At 38.1% G+C, this 26,982-nt stretch overlaps 1 protein-coding gene across 1 annotated transcript in view; it reads left to right on the plus strand.

Moving 5' to 3' along the window:
- Positions 1-525: 525 nt before the first annotated feature.
- Positions 526-26,982, plus strand: part of ITPR1 (inositol 1,4,5-trisphosphate receptor type 1) — a 229,458-nt gene continuing 203,001 nt past the window's right edge. Inside the window, exon 1 of the mRNA XM_029285403.1 lies at positions 526-569. The gene's annotated coding sequence lies outside the window, so the exon portion shown is untranslated. The remainder of the gene's footprint in view (positions 570-26,982) is intronic.

Here is a 26,982-nt window from a genome sequence, read left to right on the forward strand (position 1 = left end):
GAGAAACACTCCTCACAAAATTTCCTCCACTCCTTCTAATAGCGGGACCGGGTGGGAAGTATTTCTGAACCGAAGAATTGGTTAGTGGCAGATGGCAGAGAAAGGCGAAAAAAGGACTCAACCAATGGCCGTAAAGGGAGAACTTTCGCTTCCACCGTCCGCTCGCCGAACATTCTTTTTGATTTGACAGAGAAACATTGCTCTGTTTGCCAAGCCTCTTGAGCGGCCCGTCCTTCCAGCCGGGAGCATGCTGGGAGCGGTAGTCCTTTTATGAGACTCCATCGGCTGGCAGAGGGCGGTATAATTCATTCGGTGGAACTACATTGCCCATGAAACCAGTCGGGAGTATATAATCAGCTGCACGGCGCTTGAGGAGTGCAGTAACCATGTGGCTGTGCTGTTGAGCTCTCTCTTTCTCTCTTCCCCGCTCAGATTTAAGCTGGAGCGGGAGCTGCTGAGCCTGCATCCCTAACGGAATTCGGCAAATTCAGGGACATGGGATTACCAAGCTGCTAATAACCCTTTTCTCGCTCCAGCTCCAGGGCGAGCCGAGCCCCCAATGCAATCAGGTAAAGGCGAAAAGAGGGTGGTGGAGATGACAGCCCAGCTAAAGTCCGCCCGTGGCCCCCCTCCCTCCGCACCCTTGGCTTTGGCAAGCTTCTTTAAACGCTGTGCCCCCCTGGAAAGCGCTTTCCTCCTTCCTCACCAGGCTCCCCGGATCCCCTTTCTAGCGAAGGGATGGTGGCTTTGGCGGTGGTGGAAAGAAGCAACAGTTCAAAGGGCGCTGCTTTCCGCCCGCCACTCTTCTTCCCACCCCAAAGTTTGCAGCAGCCCTCGCCACCTGAAAAAAAAAGAGCGTTTGGGCGCTGCAAGGAGAAACAAACCTAGTTGAAAAGGCGTCGTCTGTAAGAAGAAAGTCTCCTCGGTTAGTTAAAACAAAACAAACAAACAAAACCTGCCTGGCCGCCGGTGCAGCAAACCGTTATAAGGGTGCGGATAGTTGAGGGAGATGTGAACGAGGTTTGCGCGTACAGTATTTAGCTGGTGCTTGGCGAGCGAAACACAGGAAGCCTTCGGGGCTTCCCAGGCGTCTTAAAACTCGGTTGTAGCTCCGCATCTGCTGCTTTTCCCCTTTAAACCGGTCTTGTTTCGTGCAAATCCCGTGCTTAGGTCCCGGGTTGCTGTTTTGTGCGGGAGCAGCCGAGAGGCTTAGTCCGGCCCGACTGAGTTGGGGCAGGAAACTTTTGCCTTCTGAGGAGCGACGGGACTTCCTAAGTTTCGATCGCGTTTATTTCAAGAAGAGCGGAAGAAAGCTGACCCCGATTGGCTGAAGTTAGAGTGAAAAGTTGCGTTGCATAGGTGCTTCCAACCTTAGCCTGGAGATATAACTTTTTGAGAGTTAATTAAGCGATTGAGTTGTAATGTACAAACTTACTAGCCTGTATTTCTTGGAGAGACAGAAAAGATAAACCAAGATAGTCATACAAGCAATAGCAAACTCAGCTGTGGAAATTCTGGGCATTTGGGTGTTTCAATCCTGCCTATGTAGAAACCTGTGTGGATAAAAACTATTAAAAAGAGTTATGTTTTCATGGCTCCTAGCATGGTGATACTTTGTGTTTATTTAAAGATAACATAAGCAGTTAAAATGTCAGTCCCTTTCCTGATCTGTAGTATGGGATTAACTTTTTTCTGTTCTGCTGCATACTGAAAGGGCATTCTTTGTTGTTGTGCTTTCCACCACAATCCAATTCCTATGATTGTTTATACTGATGATGCCCAGTTTTTGCATGAAGCCATCGTTTCTTTACATTTTATTCAGTAAACATAAATTGCTGAATTTGTAAGATGCTAAGCTGTGCAACAAAACACAAGAACTAAGTTTATACATTGTAGTAAATTAATAATGGCAGACCACTTTACAGCTTTCCATGATGTGTGAATAAGGACAAAAAAGTTGTTCAACTTAAAATAATTGGTTCACTTACAACCATCTTGTGCCACATGTCCTGTTGTGATATTTAGGCATTTAAAATGTTGTATCACCTGCAAACGTGGTTTCTTGTTGCTTATCCTCACCCAGATGTGTACAGCCTCTGCTTCCTGCCTTTGCAAAAAACAAGAGGCCTTAGTTGTGTTGCTTACTTTTTTTTAGCAATCAATGCTTCCAAACTGTTTACTTGAATTGCTTACTTGTGATTAATTGTTTATTCAATTCACTCTGTTTTCTGAGTGTGTACAGCATGCTTGTCTAAAGTATCATTGTGTTGAGTAAGCCAAGCTAATATGATTTGCTAGCGATGCCTTAAGTTATATGAAATGAACCAATTGTGGCTTATTCACTAAACTGGGTTTGAACAAACCAAGGCTTATATTGTATGAACAGAACCTAACCTTAATTGTTCTGCCCCAGGCAGAAGTCTTATAGATTTCTCTTCAGCATGACTCTTGCTCTGTAAATGATATCTCTTCCATCTTTTTTTTCATATAGATACTATGTTAGCTGCTCTGTCATTTCCTGGTTTCTCTATGGATTCCTTTTACAAAATTAATTTTGTAGTTAGTAGCTTCTAATCCCAGGTAAGGAAGCTGGTTTAATGAGCAAGGTTATTTATGAAGATATTTCTTTTGCACTTTACAGAGCTCAAAGTGCTTATAATAACCAAACTATTTGCGGAACAACTAATCACGCATTGCATGTGGTCTCCAGACTGTACTTGGTGTAATCTTCCAATATCTCCAGTTTTTCTTTGAAGCCCACAGAGCGAATGAAGTCAAAAGTTGTTTTTGCAGTTTGGAAGACTTGAAAGGAAAAAAATGAGTGTCTTAAGGCTAGCACACTGTTATGGAACCCAGTTCACCCTAAATCCCTGAATACAGCTTCAAAATGGGATCTTTTCCCGCTCACCTTTGGAGACATGCATCATAAAGACTAAGGTTGCCCTTGGGTTAGCAGAAATGGCTCCCTTTTCCTTGAATCTGTGGTTTGTTTGGTTTTGGTTTAGCAAGAAGGTTGTATGAAAACAGCTATTGTGGCTTTGCAAACCATAATTAAAGAGAACAGTAGGTTACTGCTGGGGGCTTTAGCGTTCTCATTTTATTAAGGGAAATGGAGTAGTTGCTACATTAGTTACTAATAAGGTCCCAGGTACAGTTTGAAAGGCTAGTTTGATCTGAACAGCCACATCTATGCCTTGACCTTAGCAGATCTGCTTCCCTGATAGAAGTGACCCTGCCTGGACAAAGCTTCATGAGAACTTCCCAGTCTTGGCAGAGACCTACAGACACTGTTGTGCTCAATTGTGACCCCAACGTCCTGGAATAGCCTCCTACTCAAGCAAAGGTCACCCATCCTTATTGATGGCCTTCCAGAATGCCTTTGAAGATTGAAGAGGGGTTGAATTGTGCATTCATATTTACTTGTACTTATTTAATATTTGGTCCTTATTGACACTGTGGCTCTGTACTAGTGTTTTTATTTACGATTTTACTTCATGATTCTGTGCCCCTCCTTTCACAATTGGTGTAAATTACATTATTTGCATGACAATATCACAATATGCCTGTCGTGGTTCTGTCCCCTCTTTGCCCATCCAACAGTTACCATACAGAGTGTCTAATTTTAACCAAAGATTGAACTCTGGGGCACATGTCAGATGGAACTACAGTTTTCTTGGACTGAGTATATATATTTGTGTTTAACTATTATTTGCCAAGTTCATGCAGTTCATTAAGCCATGAATCATATTTTATAAATGGAAGTGGCTGAGTTTATATAAAATGCTACCATGCCATAAAATCATAGTTCATGAATGAAAATATTTGAGTTTATACAACATAATAAACCAATACACACAAACCATACAACATAGCACAGTGTTTAAATCTACCCCACTATATGTAATCTTCACCATATCCCTGCAAGGTAGGTCTTGTTTCTTTTTAAAGCAGATTAGATTACCTTTTGTCATAAGATGACAATCAAGAGCTCATCAGTCATTTATCTCAGTCTTAGGTTGCATTCTGTATGTACACAGGTCCTCTAACATTTTCCCATGTCCAAAAAGAACTCTCTTTAATATTACAAATATAATTGTAAATGTTAAAGATTCTTTTCTAAAGCAGATAAATTGCATATTTTCTTGTCTGAAAGTATTCCACTGCCATTAAAAATGTTTGTGATATATATTAGAATAGAATGAGTGCAGGCTGGCTCTTGTTTCTATCAAGCTTTTAAAAAATATTTGCTGTATAAGTTGAACATGTTATATAAACATATGCATGAATGTTGTTTCAGATTTGCCTATGAATGGTCTTAAATGGTCAAAAGATGGGTGACTTCAGTTGCCTAATTCTTAAAGTCTTGGTAACTAACAATCTAAATATTTAGTGGTTACCTGGACTACAATAATTGGACCTTTTAAATAAAAAGTTCTTACATACTTCCCAATGTGTGTTTTGTAACTTTCTGTTGATATACTACTGCCATTAAAAGAATGTATGTGATACATATTAGAATGGTGGTAATTTGAGTGCATGCTGGTTCTTGCTTCCTTCCAGCCCTATGATTGTATGATTCTTATTAAAGACTAATAATCAGATATTGCTCAAAATACCTGAAGCAGAAAATGCAATTAATATCTCCAATATATAATAGAAAAGAAATATAATAGTAATGAAATAATTATTTGATATTACTAAGTACACCAACATGGTAAATTCTGCCCTGAGTTGTTGTGTGCTAGTAGGTTAAATTAGTGTTTCGAAGTTAGGATGTAGGAAATTGCCTTGTATTGAAAGGGACTATTGATTATGCTAATCCAATGATGGACACCCAGCATCTGGAGCTCTTGAATGTTGCAGTTCAGCAGTTTTTGAAGGCGATAGATTCTCTATTCCTGGTGTAGACTTTGCTAGATTTAGCTACCATGTTAAATCTTGACTTATTTAACCTTGATTTATTTGTTTTTATATAGCTGCCCATCAAATATACAAAATTCCAGGCTGCTTACAATATGCTTACTTAGTTTATCTGTCATATTACACATGATGTATAGAATGGTTTGATTTATAGCTGGCTTACTGAACAAACTATAGTAGCCTGCCTCAATATAATGCTAAATAGATAATATTATGGCTTAGCAGTCTATTTGAATTCAGTTAATGGTGATTGGTATGGCTTGCTTCAAGACACAATGGTTATTATAAATCAATATGGATTTAACAGTAAACTATAACTCATCTAACACTGGAATGGAAGTTTGCAGTCTTCTCAAGGGAGAAGATGGAACTACACAGTATCTTCATTACTAGGAATAAACCCAAGTGGTTTTTTTTAGTCTTGAATTGTTAAGGAAGCTCTAATGAGCAAATATTTGTAGCATAGGAAAAACAGCTGTGTAATAGCTGTCACAAAAAATCTAAATAAGGCGATGCACTGTATGGAAGCCTAGAAATAGATATTTATTAAACTATTAATGAACAACAGTACATCAAGTGTTCTATGTGCTGCATAGTGGGGTAAAAAGTGCTTGTGTCACAGTCATATAAAATCAAGAAATAGGGTGAGAAGATTTTGAGAAGAATGGAGTTTTGTAGCCCACCTCTGCTTCCCTGCTAATCTTAAATAAGGCTAGAGAATTGTAAATGGAAATAAAAGCAACAGACATCCAGATAGTCTGAAACAGAGTGACTTATTACCAGAAACTCTTTAAAAGAAAATGCTGTCATAACTCTCTGCCAACACATATTAGGATGCTGGTCAGGGTCACAAAATAGCATGCAACCTTTTAAGTTCTAGAGAACTCTTTTTCTGGGAAGATGCTAAATGATCATCAAATCAGCAAATGAGTCATCAAAACCAAGGGTCTTTCTTCCAAGTAGGGATACATCAACATTATCAACATCTTTTTTTCCACAGATATAACATCACTTTCCAGTGTCAGTGCTAGATCTGAAAGAAACCCCAGCCTAAAAAAACCTTTAAGGGGGAATGCCCTTTTATTCTGAAGTTCAGCTGCCAGAGTCACTTTTAACTTCTCAGCTCTTTCTCCAGTATCCAGCCTTTTGTAGCCTGAAGATGCACAGAGGCCCTGGAGATGATCAACTCTGAACTAGTTTGGTATTAGGATAATTCCTGACAGTTAGTTCAAGATCTGCAAATGATCTTGGGGTTCATTAGGGTGTGATTCATTTAGATGGTTAATGAAATGGAAGACAAGACAGTTCTAATGATCTGAGCAGACATTTCCCTTTAGATAGAAGGGAAAGAGGGATCCAAACCCCCAACCATTCCCAAGCTCTTCAGCAAGTTATTGTGATAGATGGTATCATAAACCATCAAGGGTTCCCTTGGTGTCAACAGGATCGCAGTTCTTCTGCCTCTCCTAGTATTGATCGTTCTTCAGAGCTATCTTTTGAACCCAAACCGGAAAGGATTGGCATAATCATTTCATCTAAGAGCCTCTGGAGCCACATATGATTTATATGCAGTACTCTCTTGATAAATTTGGTCACTCTGTGTAGCTTGGTTCTATATATCTTTGAGCTGAAATCTGATAGAGCAACACATTTGTTATGAAAAATTGAGTTTCCTTGGAGATAGCTTGTATATGACACACTCTCTCTCAACATAGACTGGTGGGGTGGAGAAAATGGCTGGAGATGTATGTTTAAAATCCATCCCTGATGCTAATATATACCATGTTTGTACAACATGCTCAGTATGCTTTAGAATCAATCTCTCTCTCTTTTGGTTGGTGATTTCTGGACAGATAGAACTACCATGTGTAGGGAGAGCTGTGGGTAATATTTTTCAATATTTTCTCTTTATTTTCAAAATAAAACCTCACCATGTTTTTGCTAGGAAAATTGAAAAAGTGGGAACAATAAGAGCAGAGTTTTTTTTTCCTCTTCACATCATTTTACTTTGCTTAAATGCGACTTAAGTGAAGCTAGCTAACAAGTTTACAGGTCAGTAACTTATAATTTGGCCCATGGTTTGGGTTCAGAAGATCTGCTAAGATAAACTGCAATATAACTTAATGTGTCATGTGAGCTAGATCACAATAAGTAGTGTGTTTATTTGTACAACTTGGGAAACTTCCTTTCTCAAGAGTTTAATACTACATTTGATTGGGATCACATTTGTGATTCTTTACATATAGCTAGGTGACTGGATTTACTGAGTGCAGTAAAATATTTCCAGTTGAGATATTTGAGCCACCTCCTGATGCCATACTAAGTCCCTGGTCTGTTTTGTTTGAATGAGTTTGCAGTTCCTGTCCACTCATGTTTGTCCAAAACTCAAAAAAGTGTGATGCAAACTATGTTTATGGAGAAAATGGTATATTTGGTGGCATGCAACTATTTGCACATTCCAGTGAACGTGGGAAACAGTGAAGGTTGGCTTATGAGGCCTTTCAAAATTAATGACAAATGAGGCTTAGAGTCAAAATATATTTGTCAGTGTTCGGGGAATGAAAACGATGATGTAAAAATGCCTTAAACCAATACGTTACAGCAATCCACACTTACCCACAATTGCATATGTTGAGGCTTAGTCCCTTGTGATCCTAGCAGCACGTTTAATTGTGGCAGGAAGTATTTCACTTTCCCAAAGCATTTCTTAGAATATAACAATGAAGGATGCTACTGACATGCAGCGGGTATCCCAACCACACATCAGTTATTAGACTGAAACAGGCTGGTTTAGCAGGCAACAAGCTCCACTTTTCTCAAGGCTGTAATGCGGCATTTGAGGATTTGACAAATATTGTACATTTTTGACAAAATGAGTTGATTTGTGTAATTCACTGGAATAAAGGAACAAGTATTCTAGCTGTTGGTTCTTGGTCTGATATATTGTGAGAAGTGCCGTTTTTATCTTCTCAGAGCTAATTTTGGACCTTGACAGGCTTTCAGGTTCTAAATAAGGAATTATTTCTGTGAATATAAAACACCAGTGTGCATTATCTTGACTCCTGTTTCTGCTGATTCTTTGGTGCCTCTGCTTGAAACTCACAGTCCTGACAATTAGTGTTGGAGTCCATGCTAAAAATAATCACCATGGCAAGGTGTTCTTCATGCTGATCTTTTTGACAGAAAAAGATGATTAACTATAGAAGCAAGATGGGGGAGGGAAGGGAAAATGTGAAGTAAAGAGAGGGAAACAAAAATAGTTCATTTTTTGTTAGTCCAATCACTTAGATAAAACCAATATTTTGCATTACCTTTGGTGGGATTGGATGGGAATAGGGCATCCATCCTTGCTCTTCCTGACCTCTCGGTGGCCTTTACCATGAGTCATGGTATCCAGCTGTACCGGCTCTGGAGACTGGGAGTGGGTGACACTGTATTGTGTTGGTTCTCCTCTATCCTCCATGACCAGTTCTAGTTGGTGTTGATGAGGTACAACCCACTGTCTGGGGTATGGGCTGTACATGGGGTGCCACAAGGCTTCGGGCTCTCTCCCCTCTTAACATGATATGGTTGAGTTCATCTGACCGTTTGGGGTGACTGTTTGCCTATGTCACTTGTTTTTATTTCATCACCCCAAGCTATCTGAGTGATTCCATGGACATCCTGTCTTAATGCCCAGAGGTTGTGGAAGTCTGGATGGGGTGCAGCAGGCTTCAGTTCAGCCCAAGTAGGACCAAATGACTTTGGAAATCCAATGCCAGGGATCTTACATCTTTTGTTCAGTGTGCAATCATCTCTTAGTTAAAGAGCATACCTTCAGGTTGTGTGGCAGTTTGTATACTTTCAGGTTGTGTGGCAGTTGGTACTGTTTCTGGATTGCTTGTGGTTACACAGACTTTTGTAACCATCTGTTTGGACTACCGCAATACACTCTACATGGGGCTGCCCTTGAAAAACATTTAGAAACTTCAACTGGTGCAGAATGCAGTTACATGGGTAGTCAGTGGCACTGGTTATTCGGTGCATGGGTCCCCACAACTTTGTGAGCTTCATTGGTGCCAGTTTGTTCCAGGTGTAGTTCAGGTTTTAAAGCGCTTCGTGGCTTGATTATTCAAGATAATTTAAGAAATACTATCTCCCCATTATTTTTATCCATCTTGTCCAATCCAGTAAAATGGGCAAGTTCTAGATCCCATTGGCTAAAGGATGTCAGCTGGTGGGGCCTAGAAGAAGAGCCTTTTCTGCTGTAGCATCTGCCCCCTGGAACATTCTCCCTCTAGAGATCAGTTGTCAGCTTGAGGAAGGAGAATGCCACCCACCATTTGTATTTAGGGATTGTCCTTTAATCAGACATTCTTAAAGGTAATAAATTATTTTTTATTCAAGCAATAAGGACAGTTACTTATTACAACACAGTTTTAGGGTGGCTTGCTGAGCAATCTCCCTCCATACATAAAAATATGTGATTATCAATAGAAGAGAATATCTATAGTTCAGAATTGAACTGGAGATTCCCTGATGCTCTCTGAGCTTAATTATTTACAGACATTTCATTACTTGACCAGAAGGATAGTGGTTTTTTTTCCTTGTTTTGTTTGTTACTCAGCTTCTTGGATGAGAAGCGAAACATCTTCAAAGAAAAACAAAGTCCAGTTGCCTCTTGAAAAAGTACCTTTGAGACAACCATGACCTGGATGACTGACAATCTTCATAGACATTTAAGACTTATGGGCTTCAACTCTCTGAATTCTGGAGTTGAAGCCCAAACATCTTAGTTGTGAAGGTTGAGGAATACTATAGGGGACTACTGGAAACTTGATGATTTAGTTATTTATTGTGCAAATTTGGCTTGAGTGGCATGTTAGGATTTTATATCAGCCCATTCAAAATGCACCAGACTGGAGAAGATAGTCTTTCATCACTTTCTTCTCTTAACGACTCTTCTCTTTGTGACTCTTCTACCTTTCCTCCTTTGAAATTCTCACAGATCCCCAGTCACTTTGAGCAGTTAATTCTCTATTTGGGGAAATAATTCGTATTTTTAGTGACCACTAGCAAATCGTTCTGTGTGATAGGTGTGTGTTCCAGAAATGTAAAGCATGTGGGTAGCCCATTTGTTGGGCAGGTTAAAGTGGCTTATTTTGTATTTGTGGCATTGCATTATGTCCCAGTTGCAGGCTTATAAGTTTACACTGCACAACATCATTCTCTCAACTGTCATGCTCCTTAATGCATTCTCTGAGGAGCTAATGACTGCAGAATTCAAAATTCAAAGAAATGTAAATATTTATAGTGCAGAATAGTTCTACTGATTGGGAGAGGGATGTGTTTTCATTTTGTTTTGTTTTTGACGATTCTTTGAAAATGATATTCCAAGGAGATGATGACCCAAACTAGAATCAATTATGTTAGTATTGGCAGAGGAAGATTCTAGTTTTGGAGAGAACACGACCACAGTAGTTATCTCTTCCCATAACCGAGCAAATTACCACATGCAAAACCAGGACTCCAGACTCTATGCCCATCTTCTCTTTTGTTTGTTGCTGAGCTTGTTTAACCTAGATTGGATCAATGTGGGAAAAGAGAAGCTGCATAAGGACTTTATTTAGCTGAGCCCAAACACACTGCAGCAACCTGGAACAGCAGAAAAAGGAAACAGAGCATTTATGCAACATATTCCAACAAAATGGATATCCACACAACTTTATCAAAAAGTCCCTGATTACTCAACCCAGTAGAGCACAACCAACACAAACCCTAAAAAGAATTACACTGCCATACATCAAGAATATCTTAAAAACCATCCACAGACTACTACAACCACATGGAATCAGCATAGCACACAAGCCAACTAAAGCCTTTCGAAACATCATAAGTAGACCAAAAAACCCAATAATCCCAGAAGAACAAACAGGAGTCATCTACAACATACAATGCAAAGACTGCAACGACCACTATGTAGGACAAACAGGCAAAAGACTGGCAGAACACACCCACGTACACTAACTAGCAGTCAGAAGACATGATGAAAACTCTTTAACTTCACAACATATAGATAGATGCAACCATAGTTTCAATTGGGAACATGTAACTAAACGAAGTCCAAAAATGCCAGGGAATTTCTAGAAGTCTGGCACTCTGACAAATCAGCCATCAATAGACACATAGACATTAACAACATCTATAGACTATGCAAAAGGGATGATCACCCAGCCCAAAAAGGAAAAAAAAGACCCAAGCACCTCTCCACCAGCTATCAGCACCCACATCAGCTTAGTTTAACTCCAAGGTTAGCATCAGACCAACAATCAAGTAAACAATACCCTAATCAAGAAACTGTCAAAGAAGCCAACAGCAAACAACCCAATCAAAGAATTTCTAAGACCACCCCCACCAACACTGATAGGCAAACCACCAGAATATAAACTGACAGCAAACTGCACTCTTTACTAGCACTGATGATGGGCAACGAAACATCTGCAAGAAAACAAGCAAGCTCAGAGAGCACCAAGGACCCCAGATGTAAAATTATTTGTAAGTATTGGAGAAGCCTTTATGCAGGACAAACTTTCATTTCTCACTTGCTGGCTTCTTTAGATTTTGGAGACATCTCTGATTTATTGTGAGAACTTAGAGATGAAGAGAAGAATATCTCTGAATATATGTATTGGCTTCTAAAGATCTATCTTCTCTCTTTCCCACATTGATGAAAGGTGATGTTTGTCCTCTCTTGTTGATTGGTTGTACTTGTTAGATCTGTTGATGTAATGCAGTGATAGTGAACCTTTTAGAGACCGAGTGCCCAAAAACCACCCCCCCACACCTCTGTCCCTGCTCCACCCTGCCCACTGGGCCACCCACCACCTCCACGGCCCACCACAGATCACCCAGGCAGCTCAGCAGCACCATGGCGGCCACGGCCTCCGCCCATGCCCCGTAGCAGCATCTGCGCACGACGGGGTGCAAGGGCAGAGTCTTGTCCCCGCTGCCCGGCTACCATGCCCTTGGTTGCGCTGCTTCGCGTGGGCCACGCCCAGGGGCGATTCTCCTCTGGGAGGGCTGCTGGTGAGGCCGTGGGAGGAGGCGGGGCTGGGGAGACAGTGCGTGTGCCCACAGAGAGGGCTTCGAGTGCCGCCTCTGGCACCCGTGCCATAGGTTCGCCACCACTGATGTAATGTCTCTGAATGAATTAAGAGTGGACATAGTTTTACCTTTGGAAATAGGAATGCAAGTGTGTCCCACATGTTTTGCTTGTCAACTGCAGTGATTAAGATGAAAATGGCACTGATCTCTTGTTCATTCTGTTTTTTGAATGTCACTGCTGCTGGTCCAGTAAGATTGAGAAGTGGTGATGTGGAACTTTTCTAAAAGATTACTGACTTTTGTAGTAGTAATCTGAAAAATGCCATAGGAGGAGAATATAATAGGCTGTGTTGAAATCAATGTTTCCTTTGCCTTTTGGTCCCCTCATTCTTGCTCCCAATGTTTGCTTCTGTATGTTTCATATACCTAAAATGGAAGTTTTCTTTTCAACAGGATTTGCAGAGCAGGTCATATTTTAGAAAATGTTTTGGAATGCAGGCAAAAGGTTTATATTAGCACAAGTTTTCTACTTGGCAATTTCTTGTCTCTGACTTCTATTTCTTTTTCTACCTAATGAAGAATGTCAGTTTTTTTATTTTTCTTCTAAGAATTGGAGAGTGAGGTATGGATCTAAGGAAAGAATCAATGCTGATATATAATTAGGACTTTAAGGCTGCTTTGGAATCAGCTCTGTTTCCAATTGAAATATCTGTTCAATGGAGCTAAATAAGTAGACTGTATTTTCTCTGTTAATAGGTGAAGGATATTTCCTCAGTGAGCATTAGTTACCTAAAAATGTTTGTATACAATAGCTTTCAAAAACTTAGTTACTGCTAAGGATATTCTACCCACTTGTACAAAAAAATGAGATTTTGAAATTGGCTTGCACTTAGGAACCTCAGAAAAGCCAAAGATGATAATATAGGCAGTTCTCGACTTACAACTATTCATTTCACAACAGTTTGAAGTTACAACAGCCTTGGAAAAAGTGACTTACATCCTGTTCCAAAGTTATAACAATCACGCCACCCCTGCAGTCACATGATCACAATTTGGGCGTTTAGCATTTATGACAGTTGCAGAGTCTTACATTGTGTGATTGCGATTTGCAACCTCAACCCGCAGCCTACAAACAAAGTCAGTTGATGAAGCTGAATTCATTTAATACCATGGTAAAAATGGTCATAAAATTGAGTCTGCTTATGTCATGACTCACTCTATGACTGCATGACTCACTCTATGACTGCACTGACTTATGATGGAAATTCCAATCCAAATCATAGATCAAGGACTACCTGTGCCTTGTTTCTTTTTGAGAAGCTATTTTTTTTTACTAGCACTCTCCACATGCTTTAATTGCTATCCATTCCCTCCAAACAATATCTATACAGTATATGTAATTAAATAAATGCTGGACTAAAATAATATCCACAATATAGGCTAATGTAAGAAATTTCTCTTCCAGGGTCCTTCCTGGGTTGCACACAGCCTAGATTGCAAATTAGTATGTTGATATATTAGCTCTGCTTCTAAGGTATTGCTTTTAGGAAATAGATAGGTACCACCTTGTCAGACTCTGTCTTGACCTATCCACCAATAAGTCATAGCTCTTCTGAGGACATCCCTGTAATTTCTTTAATCCAGACATGTCAAACACAAGGCCTGGGGGCCGGATGCAGCCCGCGAAGTGGTTTCATATGGCCCGCGAAGCCATCCTGGAAACAGTGAGGGAACGGCCCCCGTTGCCTTAGCCCTGGCCCAGGCCGGCCGGGAGCCAATATACAATTTTGTGGTGGCTATCTATGTTGAAACACATTCAGTCTTAGCTCCACAAGGCCGTCTAGAAACGGCGAGGAACCAGCCCCTGCCGTGTCGGCCCCGCCCTCTGGGTGCATGCTGGGGAGGTGTCATCCTTTGTGAGGAATGAAGAAATGGACCATGCCTTGGTGCTTGCCCCGGTCCCACCCCCTTCTGCCAGAGACCCTCAGATCTGTCCCACTCCTGCCCAGGCCCCCACAGGCACCCTTCATGTGAACGATGTAGAGCTGGCCATGCCCACCCAGTAGGCCACACCCATCCATCCACACCCACCCAGTAGGCCGCACCCACCCTGGCCACACCCACCTGCCCCCCCCCGAGGGCAACCACAATGCTGATGCGGCCCTCAATGAAATTGAGGTTGACACCCCTGCTTTAATCCATCAAATTTTATTCATTACCTACCCTTCTTCAGCTTCCCTCAATCTTGCCCAGCATAGTAGCTTTTTCTAATCATCATCCATTTGCCATGTCTTCCTTTCTAGAATTAACCTCTTCTTTGCTGTTCCAACATACTGTCAATCTATTTTTCAGCCCATATTCACCTCTTCTCTATCAATTGTAAGTATGCTGAGATTTTGACTGACATCTTTTCTATTCTCCGTAGTTAACATTAACCACATCAAATGGAATGTTTTTTCTCATTTCATTTTAGTTTTCATAATAGGCTTTGAGGCAAGATTGTCACCAGTGATTTGTACTGTCTTCTACAAGTTGAGACTGTAGAAGGCTTGTCGTCTTTATGTTATTCTGGCACAATCATGGTTGGCTGACTGTACAAGACTGTCGTAGTGTCATCTACTTATTTCAATTTGTGACCTTCAGTTTTGATACCAGCTGCCCACCCTCACATTCATGCCCATCTTCATAAATATATTCAGAGATATATTCTATTAGCATATTCAGTGATGGTAGGCCTCCTTGTCTGTATTCTTTCCCTATTCAGGAAAAGAGAAACAGCCCCTCTGCTTCTCCACTTTCACTTCTTACAATAGTTAACCATAAAGGTTTCTCAAAGGAACAATTAGGTATTCTGGCAGTCTTGCTAGCCTTAATATATCCCCTATTCGAGTTTTATCTATATACTCATTCCCTGCTGTACTCAGTAATGCAAAAATAATCCTCCTTTTATTCTTCTGTTCATGCCATTATCCTCATTTTAATTTTCCTGTTATTTCCCCCTATTTCTTGATATTCTCAGTTGAACCATTTTTCCCTTGTTCATTTTTGTTTGGCACTAGAAGTCTCTGTTTAGTTGTTATATTCTTATTCAGCATTTTTATCCTCTATAGTTTTTTGTTTTTTTTTACTATTGTGATAGTTTGATCTGAAAACCACTTGAATTTTTCCCTTTTTGAAATATTGGATTTTTTTTTTAAAAAAAGACGAACAATGGCAGCTGAATATTCTAATTCTGTAAAATTCAGATTATTGCAACTAAATAGATTGCAGTGGTTGTTTTAATGGGCGTAGCTAATTGGGTGCATTTTTTAGGATCCATAGACAGTAGTTATGAAAGGCAATGTATCCATAGCAATTAACACCGTCACTTCATCATATTTAGAAGCATAACTTCAACCAAGCTTACAGATTAATGTTATGCTAACATTTGTTTGTTTGTTTGTTTTTTGCCATGAGGGATAAGAATAAATCTTCCTTTTCCTTTTCTTCTTTTAACTCAAATACTCTATGAAATAAATTTTGCAGATGCATTATGTGTGGAAACAATGTTATTGTTTCATTAGGGTTGATTGAATTCAGGACACTATGTATTTTTACTTAAGGCATTCTTTTTGCCTGATGCATTTTTCCAATTGCTGTATCACAAATACAGAAAACTTGCTGAAACACAACTACTTATAGCCAATCAAAGTGCTGTTGAATTTATAGGCCCATTTTCTCTTTAGAAGTTGAATCAGGGTTTGCTCAAACTTTGCTCATTCTGCTCTACCCCACAAAACCTTTGGAGCATATGAAGTATAACAATTTTTTATTTCCATATGGCGATTGTAAGCTGATATTTATTAATTGGGTCTATTCTGCCCCTGAAGGATTCCTCTCGGCTTGAGGCCATCTGTGATTTGCCATAACTTGCATTGTTTGTTTGTTTCTTTTGCATAAGGTAAAGAATGACACAAATGTAACATGTCTGATAATTTCTAGAAGATATTTTGCCCCTTTTCCCCACTACTACGGTAGATATAGAGGCTGAAGAAGGAATCTACTATTTTTGTCCATTATTGTCCTAGTTCACATTCTTAAAAAGAGTGCTTTCATATTAAAATGCTTTTTACTATGCTTTGAAATATGTGGATCAAAATCTCTCTTTTATTTCAGTGATTTGAAATTATAAACGTTCTAGCAAATTGTTCCAGTGGAGCAGGGGTTATTCTTAGCTACAATTTGCATTTCAGTTAACAGCCCAATAGAGAAGTTGAGTCTTTTATAGAGACAAAGGAAGCATTTCCTTTTTATGTGGTGGTCAGTGAGAAGATTGCTCTGCTGGTGTGTTGTTATAAATCCTTTTATTTTTATATAAACCTTCTCAGGTGCCATTTTTGAGAGTGGCACATTACATGTTCTCAGGAATTCTGGAAGTTGAAGTCCACGAGTCATAAAAGAGCCAAGATTGCTTACCCCTGGGTTAAACTAATTGCCATAAGATTTCCCTTTGCTAATATACAACATAGGGATTTGATTGTACTCAAGCAGTTCCCAGCCAGATGTAACTCCTGACAGCTGACATATCTGTAAAATAGTTATGAAGAATGAGACTAAAATATTGCTCTTTAAAGATGCCTCTAAGAACTCTTTAAAGATTAGCAAGGCTTAGAATCTATTTTCATATTTCCTTAGATACAGGGGTTTTATGAAAAATACAGGTTGTAAAAAATGTGTATTGCTTCTTTACATGCTACGATTTATATAAATTTGCCTTTTTCCACAGAGCAGAAAGCTATTTTGATGCAATATAGTATGTTTAAAAAGGTTTCTTTTTATTTGACATATGTTTTATTAAAATTTGGACTAAATAACATGGCTGCAGATTGCCCATAATTGTAGTGTAACCTGGATTTTAACAGAGAACTTGACAAATGAAATACTGATGAGGCAGGTGTTGTGTTTTAGACTCTGTTGCTTGGCTAAGATTTTAGGATTAGGTTTGGAAATGGATCTTTTTGCAACCTTTAAGCACTTGATTGCTGTAGAAACAGTAAATGTTCTGTGCACTATGTTGTTGTAGAGATTTTTTTTAAAGGAACTGACACGCACAGTTTAACAAACATATCTTATAATTCAGTTTTCTGATTCATTTCTGATTCAGTCCTTTTAGGGGCAAATCCAAGTTCTTCAGAAGTTGAAAAGCAAATTCAGTTGCAGCTCTGTGACTTACATTCTTCTTAACATGTGTTCGGGTAGTATGGAAAAGCTAGACTTATGTGGGCCAAAACAAGAAACTAGAACTTCATTTAAAAAAGAATCCCACTGGGATTCTTCCTTCTATTTTGAAAGTAGGTCTCCTGGCCACCTATGACTCTCTACATAAAGCACCCGTGACACTGCTTCGGGGATGCTGTACATCTGTCTTGCACAGCCATCCAGAGACTTTATTACTGTACAGACCTTAGATGTTTGTACAAACCATTGTAAAGGAGGAGAGATTTCCATTGCAGTTAAGGACATCTTTATCTTCTACCAAGAGAAACAGATACAGCAGAGAAAAAATACCTACCACCTGCAGAAATTTGAGAAATTTGGAAGAGCTAGTAGCAATTCTCCAGGTTTCTTCCCAGAAAATTGAAACTGAAGAAGGTCCATGGCGGCATTTAAAACAAGGTGCTTTGGGGAAGGCAAAGGGTTTGGGTATTGTTGGGCAAAGTGAAGGGGGCATTGTAGATTGGAAAATAATGTTGAGTAACACTGCTTGTGATCATTTTATCCTCTGTTGGAGGGCAGAGAATTTTTAACAATCAGAAATTTTAGCAAGAATTAGTTTTATTTCATAAGTAGAAAATAAATGTGGGCAATGTTACATTAGATGTAGGTTAAAATTTCTCTGAGAGAAAGCAAGCATAGTAAAATGCTAGTCTTTAGTTATAAGTGAAGGTCAAAAGCTGATTGTACTGGTTTATATGGAGATGAATGCATAAGTTGTGCTGTTCTTGGGTTTTTTTTCAAACTTCTTGGCATGTCTTTTTAATATCATTAAAAACTTTTTGGCAGGATTGCTTCCTCAGCAGTTTGGTATTTTTCTCCTTCATACTGCTATTTAACCCACCTGCTCTTTTTCATTTTTCTTCAGCAATATGAGTAAGTGCTTTCTATATTTAATTCAGCTTTATGGCAGCTTTCAGAGATATCGGACTGCAGTCCCCATAACCTCTGCCGGCATGGGCAAGTTGATTGTAGGTAATGGAAATTGTATCCCATCAACGTTGGGAGACTGTCATGTTGGAAAATATTGCTTTAATGGAGTTAATGACATTCCAGATCATAATTCCCTGAATTACAACATGACATAGAACTTTATTTACTATCGTCATTTGGTTTCAATAAAGCAAGATCCTATTGTGTATTGGATCCTGTTGAAACGTTCTAGCCTACCTCTTATATCCTGAACTATATCACTATCCATAGATAATATATTACTGCTCTTTGACGTCATAGTTTATGGTGAACTATTACAGATAAGAAAACCAATGATTTAATTAGGAGCTCTACTGTTTTCAGTGAAACGGTATAGAGGTACTTAAAACTGCAATTACTGTATGTCCTCATTTGTCTGGAAAAAATTGTTTTTAATTTTATTATGTTAAAATAATGGAAGAAAAGTATACATAGATACAGTGGTGTTTACAAAATAATATACCTTCAAAAAGGAAAAAAGGACCCTGAAAAATTATGTCAAGAGAATAGCTGCAACTTTTTTATTTTTATTTCTTGAAAATTATCTTCCGTGATATTTTGTTTACTTCCTTCCTCCCAATTCAGACATTTATAGGTAACTCATATCAACTGTTGTATAGTGCATTGTTAAAAGAAAAGTACTGTATTTCCATTATATCCGCAAATTACCATTTTTCCTTCTGTAGGCCTTTTAATTCCATCATTAATTTTAAATAATGTATACATAATTGCTATAATAAGCATGCATTTTTTTTAAAAAATGATGAAATTCATTCATTCATTCATTCATTCCGTCATGAAGGGCTTTATAGGAAGAAAAGAGCCCCTCGAATTGGAGTCAGAAATCGCATGACAACTGGTGCAGCTTTTGTAATGTGGCACTCAAATGTATTCTCAAACCATGATCCCCCCCCCAAAAAAAGTTTACATATGAAGTTCCTTCTGTACCTTGTTTTAATGGAATAATAATAGTACTGGTACCATCTCTTGTTATGGGGTGTAATCTTTTTATTTATATGATTTTTAACATTCCTGTCACTTCCTTTAAGAATGTTTCATAGCAGAATTTTGTAAGAAATTTCAAAGGTAACTGGGTTGGGCCAGTTTCAGATGTGGAGTCCTTAATGTTCTCTGAGCTCTGTTGTTTGTTTGCAGATATTATCTTAGCTTAATAGGTAACATCTTCATAACAATATCCTAATTAAGGAGCTACCAACTCGACAAACAAGCAATAAAGAACAGCTTGATCAAGGAACTTCCAAGAGGAAAACAACACACTGATCAACACTGACAGGCAAGCTATGTATATAAACAGATCAAACCCCACTACCTTCTAGCATTGAAAACAAGGAACAAACCCCACTATCCTTCTAGTTAAGTAAAGAAGTGTCTGCAAATAATTAAGCTCAGAGAGCACCAGGGGATCCACGGTTCAGTCCTGAGCTATAGATATTCTCTTCTATTGATAATCACATATTTTTATGCATGGAGGGAGATTGCTCACCAAGCCACCCTAAAACTGTGTTGTAATAAATAACTGTCCTCATTGCTTGAATAAAAATAATTTATTAACTTTATACAGACTGTCCGTGGGTTAAGAATGTCTGATTAAAGGACAATCCCTATGTACAAATGGCCTATTATTAAGAATGGTGGATGGCATTCTCCTTCCTCAAGCTGACAAGACACTGAAGCCATATGATACTTTTAGGAACTACTGTGTGTTTTTAATATACAGCCTGTTTTTAGCAATTCCTGAGAGAATTGTCCCAAAGGTGCTTTTTCAAGAGGCAACTGGACTTTTCTTGTTTTTCTTTGAAGATATTTCAGCTCTGAGTTAAAGAAGCTTCTTGGATAAGAAGCGAAATGTCTTCAAAGAAAAACAAGATAGTCCAATTGCCTCTTGAAAAAGTATCTTTGGGACAACCATGACCTGGATGACTGAGAATCTCCAGAGATGTCCTGAGAGTATTGGCTTTAGCCTTCATGAGTTTGAGGAAGCACAATGATGCCCAGCATTTTTAGTAATAGGCAGTCTGTTTATAAGTACAAGTTCTGACATAAATACAAATTTGAGTTAAAGAGTTAGAAATGGAATTTGTCTTCACTCAGGGACTGCTGGAGTCCAGCAGCATATTGATTTATTTTACTATTGCTGCCCTATATAGTTAGCTTGTACCTAAAGTTGGATGTGTATATTGCTGTATTTCCAAACACTTTTTTTGTTTGTGTTTTTTATTATGCTAAACTAACTCAGAAAAGAAAAATTTGAATCACGCAACAGCACTGTAAGATTAACACAACTCCAAAATTGATAAAACAATTTAAAAAAAAAAATCAGAGACAGGCCTAAAAATTATGTTAAAAACAACACAATTCCAGAAAAGTACCAAATTGCTCAAAAATCTTCTTTTTTTGACCCTTAGTCAAATAATTAAATAATAAGATTTGCTTGATAGTGAGATGGTTGGCATATATACATTTAAAAAATAAGTAAACATTTAATTTATCAATTAATAATTGGTAAATTGTAGGACCACTTCAAATATTAGTAAAATATTTAAATCATTACAGGGGTTAGTTAATAAGACCTGTATCTGCAAAACCATCTTCCTGTCCCTTTCCCCATTTTGGTTCCACCTTCCCCCAATTTAAATCTTATCATCAGTCTACCTATTCAGTGTCTAATAGCTGCAGTTCACGAAAGCTTCTGGCTTTAAATAAAATGTGTTACAAAAGGTTCTAACAGAGCCGTTCTGATTTTTTTTGTCATCATAGAGTAACACAGTTCTCCTCCTACAATCCTTCCAATGTTATATAATAACTCATTTAGTCAACCCCCATGCCTGCTAAAATCCCTGATTTTATCCTTAAGAAGTTTTAAAATGTAGATATAGGATGAGTTTCCGACAAAATTATGTTTCTCTTCTGTGCTTCATGATGGACACAAAGAACCTCTTAGGTGGTCCTAGTTTGAATATATGTTGACTATTTACATCAAGCATGGGGACTATTTACATCAAGCAGTTGAAGTCCACAGGTCATAATTCTGTCAGAATTCCTGAGCCAGCCATACTGCCTCAAAAATTCTGGGATTTGAAGTCCACAGGTCATAAAGGGACCATAATTCCCCACCCCTGATTTATGTGAATGTATATTTTATGTTATAAATCAATTAAATTAAATTTCAATATTCATAGGCAGTCCATCTCTGAATGACAGATGGTAAAGATATACAAATTAAGTCTACTCTTATTTTTTAATTGTCTCCTCTAAAAGCATTTGACTAATGTACAGAAGAAAAAGAATTGTGATGTTGATCAACAAAGCTTGCAATATGCCAATACTCCTTTTATGACCTTCAGTACCTCCATCTCCAAGCTGACAAGACCAAAATAGCCCCCCCTCTGCTTTTATTTCAACATCATGAGAAGAAAATATTGGGCAAAAAGCATATTATGCATTTTGCAAAATTAGAGCACCCATTTCTCTCTTGAAAATGTATGGTGTTTTCAGTGGAAAGGCTGGTATATCCTTGTGGTTGATGGATAGTGATGAAGACATCCCATGACAAATTTTAGAAAGACAGCCTTGGAAAAGGAAGTCTCCAACTTTCCTTTTTAGGGGAGGTTGTTGAAAAGGTGGTTGGGCTTCTGACCAATTTAAATCAGATTTCAAATCTGAATATAGTAATGAGACAGAGCTGATTGCATTGTCATTGACCTCTGTTGGGATGGGGATGATGTGGCTGTTCTAGTTCTCCTTGATCCTTCTGAACATTTGAAGCAATTGATCATGGTATCCTTCTAGACCATCAACAGGGTATGGGGTGGATAGCACTGAATTGCATTGATTCTCCTCAGTTCTCTGTGGGTGCAATTGCAATTGATACAAGTAGGCAGGGAGAGTTGAGGGAGAGCTGTGGAGTTCTTCAGGACTCAGTGATCCCAACCCTGCTGTTTAAGATCTGTCTAAGGGCGCTGGATGAGATCATCAATTAGTTTGAGGTTCGTAGTGATCTACTTGTTTTCTATTAAGTATGCTATCAAAAATAGTCTCTTGTCAATGCTTCTGTTCTAAAATAATCATTATCACGATTTCTATAATATATGGTTCAGTGCCTGAATACTTCCCAAGAATCCTACTCCATGTAAAATGTTGTTGTAACTTCTGTATATGTTGTTGGCTTATCTTGCAAAAATCTGGAGATTCTAAGAATAGATAAGAGTTTTGATGACTGTACCTAGAGTGGTATTTGCGCATTCCCACCTATCTATCTTTTGGAGATTAGGTTTGCATGTATGAACAAGCTTACTTTTAATACTATAAGCTTTTTGATGTTATGTTCAGTGTAGTTTCATAATTTCAGTTTAGGATAGTAAAAAAATAACCAAACCAAATGTTAGTTGTATAAGCTTGCAGTGTTCACAGAGTAACATAATAAATCATTGTTGTAAACCATTTTATTTATATCAGGGACAATCTAATGAGAATTGAAGCATAATATTTAACAAGCCCCTTAACAGAATATTGGTGAATCTTTTGGATTTTGTTTTGTATATATGGTCAGAAATAATACATTGTATACGCTAAATATCTTTATCTTTAAGTGCAATAGACATTTAATTATATCACCTTTGTGTGGCCTTTTAGTATATTGCATTTGAAACCTTTGGAATTGTTGCTATTTTTAATTTCTTAATGTGATGTAAATCTCTATTTTTATTATAAAAAGTGGCTTCCCACAAATTGATGAATAGATGATGTGCTATGATAAACAATGCATTACTTTTGTAGATCAAATTGCAAATATATACTATTTTTGAAGTGGAATGCTAATGTTTATTTTTTCCTAAGAACCAACTGCTTCTAATATTCCAAGAAATAAAGGCTTTATCGCTTTTAACGGAAATGACTAAATGTGACCTTGTGCATTCTCTGAAAGTCATTTATTCGGAAGAGGAGAAGAAAATGATCTTAAAGTAAAACTGCAGCAGGATTTCTTTCTGTAATGGGGTGATTGATGTTCTTTCATAATTCATCTAGTTGTGACATATATACCTGCCTTTTCTTCAGAATCTCAAGGCAGCATGTATGGCACTCATTTCTGCTGGTTTTTTTTTTTTTTTTACAATCGCAATTCTATGAGAAAAGTTGGAAATTACTAGTCCAAAGTTGCTTAGTGGGGTGAAGGATAACTAGAACCTCAGATTCTCCATTCTAAACCAACAAATTGAAGACTACACCATGCTGTCTGTTAGAATATACTTTTTATACATTCTTCCAATGCAGATTTTGCAAAATGTTATGTAGAATAAGCCAAACAATTTCATATACGTAGTCAGTACTAGGATGTTATTTAGATCATAAGGAAGACTAGATATAAGGTCCTGGCTTCTTCTGGCTTCCTTTTCTTTATGTATGATGATTAAGACCTTTTGATTGTAGCTTACTTGGAAGCCATGTTTAATTTCATGTTGACCTTCAATTTTTGGGATGTATAAGTCAGGAATAAGGAAAATGACCATGACAGAAATATGTAGGATCCATTGTCTAGATAAAAAAGACTAAAGTATTTCTTAAAACACAGCGAGATACCATTTAGAAGTAGCTCAGGTAGAGGCTTCTCTAATTCGCTAAACTATAAGAAGCAGTAGGAGGTACAGAAGAATAAGACTTTCAAGATTCTGTTGTTATGATCAATCTCCAGAAAAGTAGCTTTTGCCTCCTTGAGAGTTGATTGCCTGGTCTGGTCTGCCAAGAGGGACTGAGAAAAAGTATGATTTGTTTGTAGTTCATGGACTTGAGAAATATGCAAAACACGTGAAGTATTAATACCACTTTACAATGCCTTGGTAAGGCCACACTTGGAATACTGCATCCAGTTTTGGTCACCGCGATGTAAAAAAGATGTTGAGACTCTAGAAAGAGTACAGAGAAGAGCAACAAAGATGATTAGGGGACTGGAGGCTAAAACATATAAGGAACGGTTGCTGGGATTGGGTATGTCTAGTTTAATGAAGAGAAGGACGAGGGGGGACATGATAGCAGTGTTCCAATATCTCAGGGGCTGCCACAAGAAGAGGAGTCAAGCTATTTTCCAAAGCACCTGAGGGCAGGACAAGAAGCAACGGATGGAAACTGATCAAGGAGAGAAGCAACTTAGAACTAAGGAGAAACTTCCTGACAGTTAGAACAATTAACCAATGGAACAACCTGCCTCCAGAAGCAGTGAATGTGCCAACACTGGAAGTTTTTAAGAAGAGACTGGACAGCCATCTGTCCGAAATGGTGTAGGGTTTCCTGCCTGAACAGGGGGTTGAACTCAGTGACCCCCAAGGTCCCTTCCAACTTTTTATTATTATTATTATTATTATTATTATTATTATTATTATTATTATTATTATTATTATTATTATTATTATTATTATTATTTTGTAGCAACAGTTTCATGCATGGAATACAGACATGTGTAGATCAAAGAACATGACTCTGGAATATGCATATTAGAAGTAGAACCAGAGTATGTATATTCTAAAACTAAATATTAAAATATAGGAGATAGTGGGAAAAAGGCCAAACCATGATGGTATGCAGTTCACAGTGCTATCAACAGAATGGTAAAGGGAGGGAAAGCATTGAGACGATTGAATGACAAATCGATAAATGTGGACTGTTGGGTTATGCTACCTTGGAGTCAAACATGGTGGCACCAGTAGCAAATTGGAGAGGAAAAGACTGATGTTTGATCAAGGAAAAGAAGCATGTGGGCATGCTACCCTGAAATTGAAGAGCCACAGTGCCAAAAAACAAAACAAAGGACTAAAGAGGCTGGTACAATCTGGGGAAGGGGCAGGTGGGTATGAAGTTAGAGAAGGACAGGGTGCACCAGCCTTTCTTGTATGTTCTTCAACTATTGGAACCTTGTGTCACAGATACCCAGAAGTTCTAGGTTTTGATTTGGTTAAACAGTGAGCTGCCTGGAGCCAGTCCAGCCAAACTTTTGAGTACAATGAGTTTATTCCATGCCTGTAGTAAAACACATTTTCTGTTTTGTGTTCTATGGATGATCAGTCGCTGGCTTTACACATTGTAAATCATTATTATTTGCTGACAATGTGGCTATCCTAATTAGCATTCAGGGGAAACTATAAAAAAGGATTCGTTGTATAGCAAGCGAAGCTGCCAAAATCAGCCTTTGATACATGTTGATGAAATGAAATGTTTTCACTAATTCCACCTGATGTACCCAATAGAGCCATAAAAATAGAATACAAAGTAGGTGAACAAGTAGATTATTTTACATACTGGGGATGTGAAGCATGTATAACTGGTGCAGCACCACAAGTGACATATTGACTGAAAAAAACCTCCAACATTTGTAATGGCCATTCCAGCTCCTAAAACGAAAAAAAAAAGTATAATGTACTGTATATAGCATCAGAGTTTGATTATATTATGCAATGTGATGATCAATTCTTTTTTATGGCTGTGAGAGTTGGTGCATTAGAGTAGAAAACTAGTTTTTTTTTACAGATGTATTTTTCACATCCTTGTTATCAAATATACAGTAAAGATCCAAAATGACATCTTGGACTTAATAAAAATCAGCTGACTTTGTTCAAATTTCAATGAACCTACATAGAAAAGCAAAATGAAGTTTGCATTGCAATTAGAAGTCAAAAAGACATTGAAGGCATTGTATAGAAGCATAATCCTAAATCTTAAAGGGAAAGACTATAGTAGAAACAAATTACAACAGAAATTAGCATGCCCTATGAGATGCCCCTGCATGAGTGAGTCAGGTGTAGTGGTAATAAGCCTTAATTTTTCAATTTGACTTGGTGTTGATTAACAATTTCTGGGACTAGACTAGACTAGACTAGACTAGACTAGACTAGAATAGAATAGAATAGAATAGAATAGAATAGAATAGAATAGAATTCTTTATTGGCCAAATGTGGTTGGACACACAAGGAATTTGTTTCCGGTGCATAACTTCTCAGTGTACATACAAATAATAATGATAATCATGATCATATACAACATGAAAATACATTCATCATAAATCATAAAATGCAACACTTAGTGATAGTCATAGAGTACTAGCTAAGCAAAAAACATGAATCATACTAGGGTACAAAAAACAACAATATCAATTGTAAGATACAAGCAGCAAAGTTATAGTCATAAGAAGATAAGGATAGGTAATAGGAAAGATGAGAAGTATCATAGTAATACAGCTTTACTAGTATTTTGACAGTGTTGCTAAACCATAATGTGGTTTATTTGATTTGTATTTATTATTATTATTATTATTATTATTATTATTATTATTATTATTATTATTATTATTATTATTATTATTTAAATTTATATACCGCCCTATCTCCCTTGCGGGACTCAGGGCGGTGAACAGGCGATACTAAAAACCACGATAATAAATAAATAGTTTGTTTTAAAATCAAATTAAATAACAGGCCTGTTCTAAAAACACACCCGTAAAAAAAAACAAAAACCCACTGAAACATAATAAAACTACGCCAGGCCGGCCGCATGGAATAGATGGGCCTTCAGGGCTCGGCGAAAAAGGCGCAGGTCCGCAACTGTACGTAGGTTGGGGGGTAGGTCATTCCAGAGGGCAGGAGCTGCCACAGAGAAGGCTCTCCCCCTGGGGGTCGCCAGCCGGCATTGTCTGGCCGACGGCACTCTAAGGAGGCCCTCTCTGTGGGAGCGGACTGGTCGAAGGGAGGT

Source organism: Protobothrops mucrosquamatus, unplaced genomic scaffold (assembly GCF_001527695.2).
Source record: "Protobothrops mucrosquamatus isolate PMUCROS unplaced genomic scaffold, P.Mucros_1.0 scaffold1610, whole genome shotgun sequence".
In the NCBI taxonomy this organism is placed as follows: Eukaryota; Metazoa; Chordata; class Lepidosauria; order Squamata; family Viperidae; genus Protobothrops; species Protobothrops mucrosquamatus.